Raw genomic sequence first — 12523 nt, 5'->3', positions numbered from 1 at the left:
GCAAGCTCTGAAGACTTCCAGACATTATGGTGGGTTGTCCCAAGGACCAGAGATCAATGAGCCAGATGCAGGATCCAGAGCAGCGAGAAGTGAAGTTCTCCACAGTGTCAGGTCAGACCCAAGGAAACCTAAACATCTCTGTGACCTGAGTAAGTGTTGCACTCTATCTTTCTTGCCCCACAAGTGCTTGACTGCTCACAGCAGATCCCATTGAGGAGTTATTTACATTATGTTGGGACACATCATAGGGGGAGGCCTCAACGGCCAAACTGCTGAGAATTCTGGCCCAGCCAAGTGGACACAAAACCTAACTATCACAAGCTCAAAATCCAGTTGTAGGATCCTCATGTGGATTAAGCTTCTGGTGAATTCCCTCTGACTCTTGACCAGTTGACCAGGGACATGAATAACCATGCTGTCAGACAGAGTACATTGGAAAGTGGATCAGTGCAGCAGTAGTTAGGTTAACATTTAACACCTTATTATTTGTTTTCCCTTCTGATCCATTTTGAATTTGTTTTAGTTTTTAATAGTTTCTGTTTTGTTTGTTCCTCCAACTGAGTGTTCTCCTCTGTTATTGTTCTTGGTTTTTTGGGGGGTATGTTTTTCCTGTATGTGAAATCTAAGCCAAAAAATACCTTACTGACATCAAATTGATGCTGACTCATAGTGACCCTATAGGACAGGGTAGAACTGCCCTGGCAAGTCTCTGAGACTGTAACGCTTTATGTGAGTAGAAAGCCCCATCATTCTCTTGAGGAGGGGTTGATGGTTTTAAACTACTGACCTTGGAGTTATCAGCCCAATGCATAACGACTATACCACCAGGTTCCTATATGAAATCTCGGATAGGTAAATCTAAAGAGACAGCAACTGAATTAATAGTTTTTTAGGGTTATGGCAGGGCAGGTTGGGGGTGGTGGTGGTGTAAAGGATAGCTAATAATGAGTACAAGAAAGAAGAAAATGTTTTAAAGTTGATTGTGGTGATGATTGTATAACTCTTTTTAATATGATTAAATCACTGAATTGTAAAAAAGAAAATAAAGTAGATGTTCAGTAAAAAACCCCAAAACTAATCCCTCCCCCTGCCCCCTAAAAAAAGCAGCACCTAAGTATCACATCATCCAAACTGTGGTGTCAGGCCAGTGAGGACTGCTATGCAGCCAACTTGCTTTCTCGTCATGGAAAAATGAGTTCATTCTGAATAGCCCAGGCCGTGTTATGCAGCTGCCAGGAATCTCAAGTGTTTGGCTTCTTCTTCTTTATTTTAAAAAAATAAATTAACAAGTATTTGGAAGGTAACCTTTGTAGTTTCCTCCTGAAAATGTTTATAAGGCTGTGTGAATTAAAGTTCTTAAATTGTAAGTGGAATCCTTGGATGGTATAAACAGTTAATGTGCTTGGCTGCTAACCAAAAGGTTGGATGTTCAAATTTGGGTCTTCTTTACATTGTGTTATAATTCATATTGAAGGCTGCAATCCTTGATCTTCATCAGCAAGTGTTTCAAGTCCTCCTCACTTTCAGCAAACGAGGTTGTGCCGTCTGCATATTGTACATTGTTAATAAAGATAAGAACAGGCTATTAATAGTTTACTAGCAGTTACCAGTGGTGAGAGTGAAAAGGGAAGGGCTTATGGAGCACTGAATTTTGGTTATGGTGATAGAAAATCACCATGATTAATGGTAAAAAGGTTACACAGCCAATTAATATAATTAATGTCAATAAATTGGGTACCTGTAAAAAGTTGAACTGACAAATCTTTTGTAATAGATATATTTACAATAATAAAAGAGCAGCCTCTGAGTCTGCGTGTTTACAACCGAATATGGGATTTGACTTCTTGGTGTGGAGGTTTAAAGTTACAATTTCTTGGGATACCCCAATTAATTGACCTAATAATGTGTTTAGTGCTTCTGTTCTAACTCCTAGTTCATTGTAGTGCCTGGCATCCTAAAAGCTGCAGGCCGTCATCCAAGGTACACTTGGTCCCTATTTGCCTGGAGCAATAGGGGAAAAGGAGAGGAGTAGGAATAGGAGGAGGCTGTGGAGTGTGTGGCGAATTGCCTCCATGACTGACTGCCTTCTTTGCCATGGGACCAGAAGAACTAGATGGTGCTTGGGTATCATGACTGAACATTTGATCAAAAATTCTAGTGCAGAATCCTCATCAAAAGTGGGAAATTCAGAATTGCATATTCTTATGAAATCTGTACTTTCTGGAGACATTGAAGTTGGATGAACCATTGAGATCAGTGCCCTTAGATAATCTTTAAACTGTAACCCAAAACTATCCCCTGAAATCTTCTTTAACTCAAACAGCAGTTTAGTTTGTTTAATAAAGAATATATGCCTTTAACATTGTGCTCTTTTAAGAACGATTTCTATCAAAGTAACAACAGCCATTGAAAGTTTGGGTAGGACTTCTGGGGCCTGTGAGTTTATGCTAATGGAAATAGCAATTCAGAAGACGAGGGTGAGATTGCTTGCATAGTTTAAAGAATGTAACCAAAGTATCTGAATTTTAAATGTAGAAATTGAGTTGGTGTATATTCTGCTGAATATATTTACAACAACATCAACAACAAAATAAAATAAAGTGAAACAAGATAAATTCAGTTATACTATGGCATACATGGGTTGCTTTACTTGGTGTTCAGTGAATGGGCAAAGCAATTTTTTTTTTTCGTTTTGAAATTTGTAAGTAACAGAAACAGGTGTTGGCTAGATTAAGTAGAAAGGAAATCTATGACTGATACAATATTATGTTAGTAAACCATGGAATTGCTGATCAGTCAAACCCTGGGAGGGGTGGGAGGGTGGGGCAGACACAGGTAGATCTCAATAGCAGGAATATGTGGAACTTTTTATCTATGTGTTTCTCTCTAATAGACACTAGTCTGTGTGGGTCTCAGTTTAATAGCCTAAAATTCTTGAGGAATTGGACAAGCCTAGTCATTGTTTGAGTCCATCCTTGGGTCAATTGGACAAGGCCCTCTAGTACAATAATGCAACCCACATAGCTGTGCAGCCCTTGGTGAAGTGAGACAAGTAGCTACCCCAGGGCATTTCAGGGGTGTTTCACTTTTGACCTCTTTTCTTCTTCTGTTTAGAAAGCTTGGGTAATGTTCTGTTTTATTCTTTGTCTGAGGAAGTTACTCCTGGTCTTCTGATCAATGGTTTTTGAGAGGGTTTTGCCAGAGTCAGAGATTCTACTTAGATAACCTGGAATAGCAGTCTTTGCATAGTTCCTCTTGTGATGTCTATTCCCTCTTTGTTGTTCTTAGAGTTTTTAATGCCTAGGTCCTGTGTTGATTGCAGTTAGCTTATGACACATCTTCTCTGAGTGGGCTGATAAGGGAGATTGGGTGGGGTAGTGACTAGGCAGTCTGGACTGGGAGCTGGATTTATTACCTCAGCCTTTTACCAAATCTGTTATTGCCTTTCTCCTGGAGAAACACCTTCCTTTAGTCATCTTTTCTGCTTACCCCACCCCCCTTTTTGAGAGGGACAGTTTAATAGGAAGTTGTTATTTCATCTTATTAAAAATTTATAGAAGAATAAGTAAGACATCTTACTGGTGTTAAAAGATAATAAAATGAGCATCTTATCTCCTTTTTAATCACACTACCTTTCCTCTAGTGGTAACTGTTTGCTGAGTTTTGTGCCGATTATAACCTTGTTTAAAAACAATAATAAAAAAACATCCAATGTGCTTGACACAATGGATGTATATATGGATTTTGGTAAAAGCTGTTTGAGCCCCCAATAAAATGATTTAAAATAAAAAGGGCTGTAACAGCCCCCAATAAAATGATTTTAAAAAATCACCCATGTAAATATGTGCTTACGTGCTTTGAGTGCACACATTTACATGGGTGATTTAAAAAAAAAATCAAAGTGCTTAGGTAGTTTGGTGAGGGAATAATTGGAGAAACTGGATTATAGAAGAAGAATGTGGCATCAGGATTGGAGGCAGGCTTATTACCAACCTGTGATATGCAGATGACACGCCTTGCTTGTTGAAAGTGAGGAGGACTTGAAGCACTTGCTGATGGAGATCAAGGATTGCAGTCTTCAGTATTACAACATAATGGAAAGTAGACCCAAATCCTCACAACTGGACCAGTAGGTAACATGATGATAAATGGAGAAGAAGAGTTTGAAGTTGCCAAGGATTTCATCTTGCTTGGATCCACTATAAATGATCATGGAACAACAGTCAAGAGACCAAACGATGCATTGCATTGGGTAAATCTGCTGCACGAGACCTCTTTAAAGTGTTGAGAGCCAAGGATATTACTTTGAGTCCCTGGAGAAGGACGTCATGCTTGGTAAAGTATCAGGGCAGAGAAAAAGAGGAAGACCTTCAACAAGTTGGATTGACAGAGTGCCTGCATCATTAGGCTCAAAGGTAACCCTTGTGAGGATGGCGTAGGACTGGGTAGTGCTTTGTTTGTTTGTACAGAGTCAGAACTGACTTGATGGCACCTAACAACAACAACAAACACTTTGAAGACTAAGGTGCACCTGACCCAAGCTGTGGTATTATCAATGACATCATATCCATATGCTGGACAATGAATCAGGAAGACCAGACAAGAATGAATGCATTTAAATTACTGTATTGGCAAAAAATATTAAATATATTGTGGACTCCCAGAAGACCAAACTTCTGTACTGCCAGAAGTAAAGTTGGAATGCTCCTTTGCAGCATGGATGATAAGGCTTATCTCCATACTTTGGACATATTCTCAAGAGGAGGCAGACCTTGGACAAGGACATCATGCTTGGTAAAGCAGTGCAAGGCCCCTCAATGAGATGGATTGACACATTGCCTACAGCACTGGGCTCAAACATAGGAAAGATTGTGAGGATGATGCAGAGTTTCGCAGTATTTCATTCTGCTGTCCGTACGGTCACTATGAATCAGAAGTGACTTCATGGCACCTGAAAACCAAAACAAAAGCGTACATGCAAAACGTGAGTAGTCAAACCCAAACCCAACCAAATAGGAAAAGAGCAACATTGTTATTATTAGAACAAGATTCTGAGGAGAAAATGAGATAAAGTTAGTGTCTTGGATATAGTTTGTTAGGTGTTCCTTCTAGAAATTGTGTGGGCAAAGCCAGAATGAGTTTTGGGAAAATCAAAGGATCTGGCAGTCCAGGAGTGTGGGCCTAGGACTGGATGTCTGGTAGAGAACTGGTTGGAGACACTGGAATGCTCCGTGCTTTCTGCTTCCCAGCACACCCTGACTTGCCTATAACCCACTGCCCTTGAGTGCATTTGAACTCATAGGGTTTCCGAAGCTCTAAATCTTTGAAGTGAACAGAGCCTCATCTTTTTCCTGCGTTGGTGGGTTTGGACTGCTGACGGCGTGATTAGCAGCCCAATGCATAAACTACACGCTACCATGACTCCCCCTGCTTATAGCATGGAGTAAAAGCATTGATTCTCAACATATGGTTCCTTGGCCAGCAGCTTCTTTAACAACTAGGAACTTGCTAAGAATTCTTTGAATGCATTCCAGATCTATTGAATCTGAATCTCTGGCCTTGGGACTGCAAATCTGTATTTCAACAAGTTTTCAAGCTATTTTGATACATGCTAAAGATTGAGAAACACTAGATAAATGCATGCAGGAAACATATTCTCAGTTGATTCATATTGTAGGGCATGGAAGGCGAAACAGGAACTTAATGAACATATGTCCCAAATCAGCTGAGTGTAGATAATATTACAACAGGTTTTGTAAAAGTTAGTCCCTCAGTTATAAAGGCAATATGGAACAGTGGGCCTCTAAGAGATGATAGCCCTCAACACATCTGGATTTGGGTCACATGATTCCATTTTAGACTGTTGTCCTTTCCACCTGGTGCACAGCATCAACCTTGAGGATGGTTTCTATCCATTCCTGCTTCCTTTCTCCTCCCACCCCCCTTGATCTACTTTCTTGGTGTGGCTAACCCCAACATTCAGAAGTTTCTTTTCAAGGTGTACACAAATGCACATATTTTTAATTCTTGAACATTTACAAATGTATTCATTCTATGACTGTGTGTCTGAAGTGAGAGGGATGTAGAAGGCATTGTTCCAGCACGTCTTGCGTCTAAGGTTGCTGTTGAGAAATCTTTAAAAACAATACCAAACCCAAACACCAAAGTAGTTTTGGTTGAGTCAATTCCAACTTCATGGTGACCCCGTGTGTTTCAGAGAAGAACTGCACTCCATAAGATTTCAAAGGATGGGATCTTCAATGAACGTATATTTCTAAAACTTTCTTCCAAGAAGTCTAGAATGGAGTTGAAACATGAAGCTTTTGTTACTGTTTGTGCAACCCAAGGACTCCTATTGAGAACTATAAGGCCATCTGATTTTCATATATGATCTGTTTTAATTTTCCTCTCCAGAACTCTGGAAACAAATAGAATCTCCTATTTGTTGTCTCCAGAATTCTGAAATTTACAGAGTTCTGAAATTGCCTCTATATGGGGTCTTTTAAACTTACATTTTAAAAAAATCAGTTGTGGTAGGCCTTCCGTCGCCCTTTCAATTCGGATCTTTTGTTTTTCCATCTTGGGAAGTTTTCTTGAATTTAACTTCTCTTCTTTGTTTTCTCTTTTGTTAACTCCTGTTAATTTTGGATGTCATATCTCCTGGATTAGTTATTTTTCACTTTTTGTTCATAGTCTAGTTCCTTTTTTGTTCTAGGAATATTCCCTGTTATTTAGCCTCCCATTTTTGTTTCATGTATCCTAGGTCTGTTTCTCTGAGGACATCAATGATAATAGTTTTGAAGTTTTCTTTCTACACAGCATCTGTTATCCCCAAATTGACTTTTGTTTGTTCTTGTTCTCTGTGACCTGTCTTAGAACTCTCTCCTTAGATGGTCTGTTAATCCTTGTTTGTCTGCTCATATTAAAAAAAGAAGAGTGAAATAATTGATTGGAAGCTCTGAGCTTGGTGTCTATGCAGGACTTGTTATCCTTGAACTTCACTGTAAAATGGCTAGACTGTGTTGGAAAGCCCCTGCTATTAGTAGTTTTATATATTTAATCTTATATCCACATCACCAGGGAAGGGTCCCAATATTCTGCCTGGGGAGTAAAGACCTGGCTCCTAGTATTCTGAAATGGCATGGAGGACGAGAGCTGGGGCCTAAACCTTCAGCTTCCCCAGCTGTGTCCATCCAATCTTCCTTATTTGGCAATCTCTTTCACCTTCAGTTCCCTTGACTAGGATGCTGGGAGGAGGCCCAACTAAAACCAAACTCTTCGCTATTGAGTTGATTCGGACTCATAGTGACTCTCTATATTAGTGTGGAACTGAGCGCTTAAGCACTAGACCACCAGGGCTCCTTGGAGATGAGACAAGAGATGGGTAGATGTATGGTTTCGCCTTAGTCCTTCCTTCCATACCTTTCAATGGAGTTCATCCAGACCTCTCCATAAAACTAAAGGCATTTCAGCTATAACACCATTTAGCCATTTCTGAAAATTTTTGCATTCAGCACTGTTGCACTCTAAAAATGATAGGATTTCTAGAGAAAATGGCTTCCAAGTTGAGCACACAAAACCTGTGTAGTTTTGTAATCAGTGCATCATAAATAAAATACCAATTCTAGTGAGAACAGTGGCTCAGTTAAATGTCCACGAGCATCTGCAGGTGGGACCAGCCAGTGCATCTTTAGCAGTCTTGAATGCAGAGCTCAGAGCATTTGCTCTGATGGACTGGTATAGAAATTAATCTGATTTGGTCCAGCTTGTAAAAGTATCTTCGTGATTTTATTTTTTAAACTTGGCTGGGTACAGTGTACTTTATTGTGGTAAATGATAAGGTTGGGCTCGCTCAGTCCCTCCCCTTCTCCAGGGGTCTGGATGGAAACTCTCGGTGATGGGGTATTCTCAGTGTGTCAGGGGATCGAACTGGGGCAAAGACTCCCCAGCAGCGGAGGGCCTCTCTCTTCCTCTAGTGCTGGGGCTGGGGCTGGTGGTCCAGGTACCTCTTCTTCCTTGGAGGCCTTGTGGACCATAAGCTCCACCACTCTGTTGCTCTAGCCAAATTCATACCAGGAAAAGAGCTTGACTAGGTGGTCATTGAGGGCAATGCCACCTCCAGCAGCAAGGTGGAAGAGTGGGCGTCACTGTGGAAGTCACAGGAGACCACCTGGTCCTCAGTGTAGCCCAAGGTGACTTTTAGGGGACCATTTGGTTACTACTTCACCACTTTCTTGATATCATCATACTTAGGAACTTTCTCCTGACAGCAGGTGAGCTCTATGACTGACACACTGGGGGTAGGGACTAGGAAGGCTATGTTAGTGAGTTCCCCATTCAGCCACAGGATAACCTTGCCCACAGCCTTGGCAACATCAGTAGGTGGGGGTAACATTCTGGGCAGGCCCATGGTCACTGAGCCAGAGTTTCCCAGAGGGCCATCCCCAGGTGGCAGTGATGCCGTGGAGTCTGGTTATGAGTCCCTCCATGATGCCAAAGTTATCATGACCTTCGGGGGTGGGTGGGAAGCAGTGGTGGTGCAGGAGGCATTACTGACAATCTTCAGCGAGTTGTCATACTTCTTCCTGGTTCACACCCATCACAAACATGCATCGGCAGAAGGGGCAGAGAAAGATGACCACTCTTTTGGCACCACCCTTCAGATGAGCCCCAGCCTTCTCTAGGGTTGTGAAGACACCTGTGGACTCTACGACATACTCAGCACCAGCTTCACCCCACTTGCTGTCGGAGGGATCTTGCTCCTGGAAGATACAGACTGATTTCCCCTTGATGATAAGCTTTCCCTTCTCAGCCTTTGAACCGCCCTTTGGACAGTGCCTTTGAACTTGCCATGGGTTGAATCATACTGAAACATGTAGATCATGTATTTCAGGTCAATGAAGGAGTCATTGATGGCAGCAATGTCCTCTTTGCCTGAGATGAAATCAGCCCTGGTGACCCAGTGCCCAATGTGGCCACATCTGTTTACTGCAACCTTCACCGTCGTGTCTCAAGGATGCGGCTGGGACTGCACAGGAAGATGCGGCTTCCTGCTGCATGAGGGGGAAGAGAGCAGATTTTTTTTTTTAAAACATAGGGGAAATGCCTTTGCAATTTCTCCAGCTACATTCTTTGTTTCATGAAATGGATAAAAAGAAAATGAAGAGGTTCTTGCAATAAAGACTTTTCAGGATATTTAAAAAAGGAGTTTCACATATTGTTAAATCTCTTCTTGCATTGTGAATTGTACTACAGCCTATAATCCAGGATGTTGTTGTTGAGTGCCATTGAGCTGACTATGATCCACAGTGACCCTGTGCACAGCAGAACGAAACACTGTCTGCTCCTGAGCCCACTGTTGCAGCTGTAGTGTCAATCCATCTCGTTGGGGGCCTGCCTCTTCTTCATTCCCTCTCCACTTTACCAAACATGATGTCGTCTCTACGGACTGCTCTCTCTTGATAACATGTCTAAAGCACATGAGATGAAGTTTTGCCATCCTTGCCTCTAAGGATCACGCTGGTTATACTTCTTACAAGGCAGATCTGTTTGTTCTCTTGGCAGTCCATGGTGCTTTAAATATTCGTCACTAACATTTTAGTTCAAATGCATCAATTATTCTTAGGTCTTCCTTATTCAGTGTCCAACTTTCACAAGCATATGAGGTGATTGAAAATACTTTGCCTTGGACCAGGCACACCTTAGTTTTCACAGTAACATCTTTGCTCTTCAACACTTTAAAGAGGTCGTGGGCAGCAAATTGGCCCAGTGGGATTCATCCTATGGTTCCTCGATTGCTACATCCACGAGCATTGACTGTGGCTCCAAGCAAAATGAAATCCTCGACAGCTTTGACCTTTTCTGTTTATCACGATGCTGTCTACTGGCCTAGTTGTGAGGGTGTTTGTTTTCTTTACACTGTGTAGCAATCCATACTAAAGGCTGAAGTCTTTGATTTTCTGCAGCCAGTGCTTCAAGTTTTCCTCATATTCAGCAACTAGACTGTGTCACGTGAGTGATAGGTATGATTAATTAATATCTACTACAGTTTCTGGACTCCTAATTTTAATCTGATATCCTCCTTGTTGACAAGTATTTCCATGTGTCCCTTAGGGAAGATGGAACACTGGAGGCAGTGAGAGAAGTTTCACTGCACAAAGTCTGCATGGGGAGCACGTGCTGTTATAGATTCTGATTTTGGTTTCAGAACTAGGGGATGCTGGTATTGTAAACATTTCTTTAAAAGGAAGTACATATTCTGTTTATAGGAAGATGGAGTGGATGTATTTCCCCCTGTGTCTCCCACTAAGTACAACGGAAAACCCTGGGGATTGTATATATAACACAAACTTACACCAAAAAACCAAACTCACTGCCACTGAGTTGATGTTGAACATTAGAAGGCTGAAAAGTGGAGAGAGGAAGCAGATCAGCCTGGGATTTCAGGACCCGAGACTCTGTGGGGCCATGAGTTCCTGGGTTCTCTCCCCCGACTGCAATCATTTTAGTTTCTTCTTATTCTTTTGGTAATCTCTTCCATTTGTAGGTGATGATTCTTGCTTGTATTTTCCAATCCCAGAAGTAGTTTTACTGTAGAAGTTATCTGAAGATGCTTTCACACTATTTATCATGATAGTGATCTACAACCTGGATCTAACTTCTCCAGGAACATTACAGGATGAATTTAAATATATTCAACCAGAGACATTATTTTCTCAAGTGAACTTAAATGCATTTTAATTTTTAAAAATCATTTTATTAGGGGCTCATACAACTCTTATCACAATCCACACATACATCAATTGTGTAAAGCGCATTTTTACATTCATTGCCCTCATCATTCTCAAAACACTTGCTCTTCACTTAAGCCCTTGGCATCACCTACTTATTTTTCCCTTCCCTTCCCTTCCCGCTCCCTGCTCCCTCATGAACCCTTGATAATTTATAACTTATTATTTTGTCATATCTTGCATTGTCCGATGTCTATCTTCACCCACTTTTCTGTTGTCCGTCCCCCAGGGAGGAGGTTATATGTAGATCCTTGTAATCGGTTCCCCCCTTCCACCCCACCCTCCCTCTACTCTATCACCACTCACACCACTGTTCCTGAAGGGATCCTCAGCCCTGGATTCCCTGTGTTTCCAGTTCATATCTGTACCAGTGTACATCCTCTGGTCTAGCCATATTTGTAAGGTAGAATTGGGATCATGATAGTGGCGCGGGGGGCGGGGGGCAGCAAGGAAGCATTTAGGAACTAGAGGAAAGTTGTACGTTTCATCGTTGCTACACTGCACCGTGACTGGCTTGTCTCCTCCCCGCTACCGTTTTGTAAGGGGATATTCAATAAATGCATTTTAATTTTTAATATCCTACACAATATGTGCTTTAAAAAATCATTTTACTGGGGAGCTTGTACACCTCTTTTCACAATCCATACATATATCCATTGCGTCAAGCACATCTGTACATATGTTGCCATCATAATTTTCAAAACATTTTCTTTCTACTTGAGCCTTTGGTATCAGCTCATTAGCCCCTTCACTGCCCTCCCTCATGATCCCTTGATAATTTATAAATTATTATTTTTTCCTGTCTTACACCGACTTTTGTCTCCCTTCACCCACTTTTCTGTTGTCTGGCTCCCTGGGAGGGGACCATATGTTGATAATTGTGATCAGTTCCCCTTTATTCCCACCCCTTCCCCTTCCCTTCCCCTCCTAATTTTGTTACTCCCACTTTTGATCCTGAGGGGTTTATCTGTCCTGGACTCCCTGTGTTGTGAGTTCTTATCTGTACCAGTGTGCATGTTCTGGCCTAGTCAGATTTGTAAGGTAGAATTAAGGTCATGATCGTGGGTGGGGGAGGAAGCATTAAAGACCCAGAGAAAAGGTGTGTGTTTCAATGGTTATACTGCACCCTGACTGGCTCGTCTCTTCCTTGTGGCCCTTCTGACAGGGGATGTCCAATAGACTACTGATGGGCTTTGGGTCTCCACTCTGCCCTCCCCCTCATTCACATCGATATGATTTTGTTTGGTTTTGTTTTGGATCTTTGATGCCTGATACCTGATCCCTTTGACACCTTATGATCACACAGGCTGGTGTTTTTCTTGTGGGCTTTGTTGCTTTTCAGCTAGATGGCTGCTTGTCTATCTTCAAGCCTTTAAGACCCCAGATGCTATATCTTTTGATAGCCGGGCACCATCAGATTCTTCATCACATTTGCTTATGCACCCTCTTTGTCTTCAGCGATTGTGTTAGGGAAGGTGAGCATCACAAAGTACTGGGTTATTAGAACAAAGTGTTCTTGCAATGAGGTAGTACTTGAGTGGAGGCCCAATGTCCATCTGGTGCCATAATACTTTATAAATAAATATATGTACATGGATCTATTCCCCTATCATTATATATAAATGTATTTACATATGTATATGCCTCTATTTAGATCTCTATAAATGTCCTTTGTCTCCCAGTTCTTTCCTCTATTTCCTTTTTACTTTCCTCTTGTCCCACTATCATGTTCG

General features: G+C 41.5%; 1 pseudogene; it reads right to left on the bottom strand.

Annotated features, from left to right (window-relative positions):
* Positions 1-8375: 8375 nt before the first annotated feature.
* Positions 8376-12523, bottom strand: part of LOC123521528 — a 9462-nt pseudogene continuing 5314 nt past the window's right edge.

The sequence above is a fragment of the Echinops telfairi genome, unplaced genomic scaffold, assembly GCF_000313985.2.
Source record: "Echinops telfairi isolate 266 unplaced genomic scaffold, ASM31398v2 ScPeMD7_23;HRSCAF=83, whole genome shotgun sequence".
NCBI lineage: Eukaryota > Metazoa > Chordata > Mammalia > Afrosoricida > Tenrecidae > Echinops > Echinops telfairi.
Note: the sequence above shows the minus strand (reverse complement) of the source record. Positions and strands in the feature narration are given on the sequence as shown.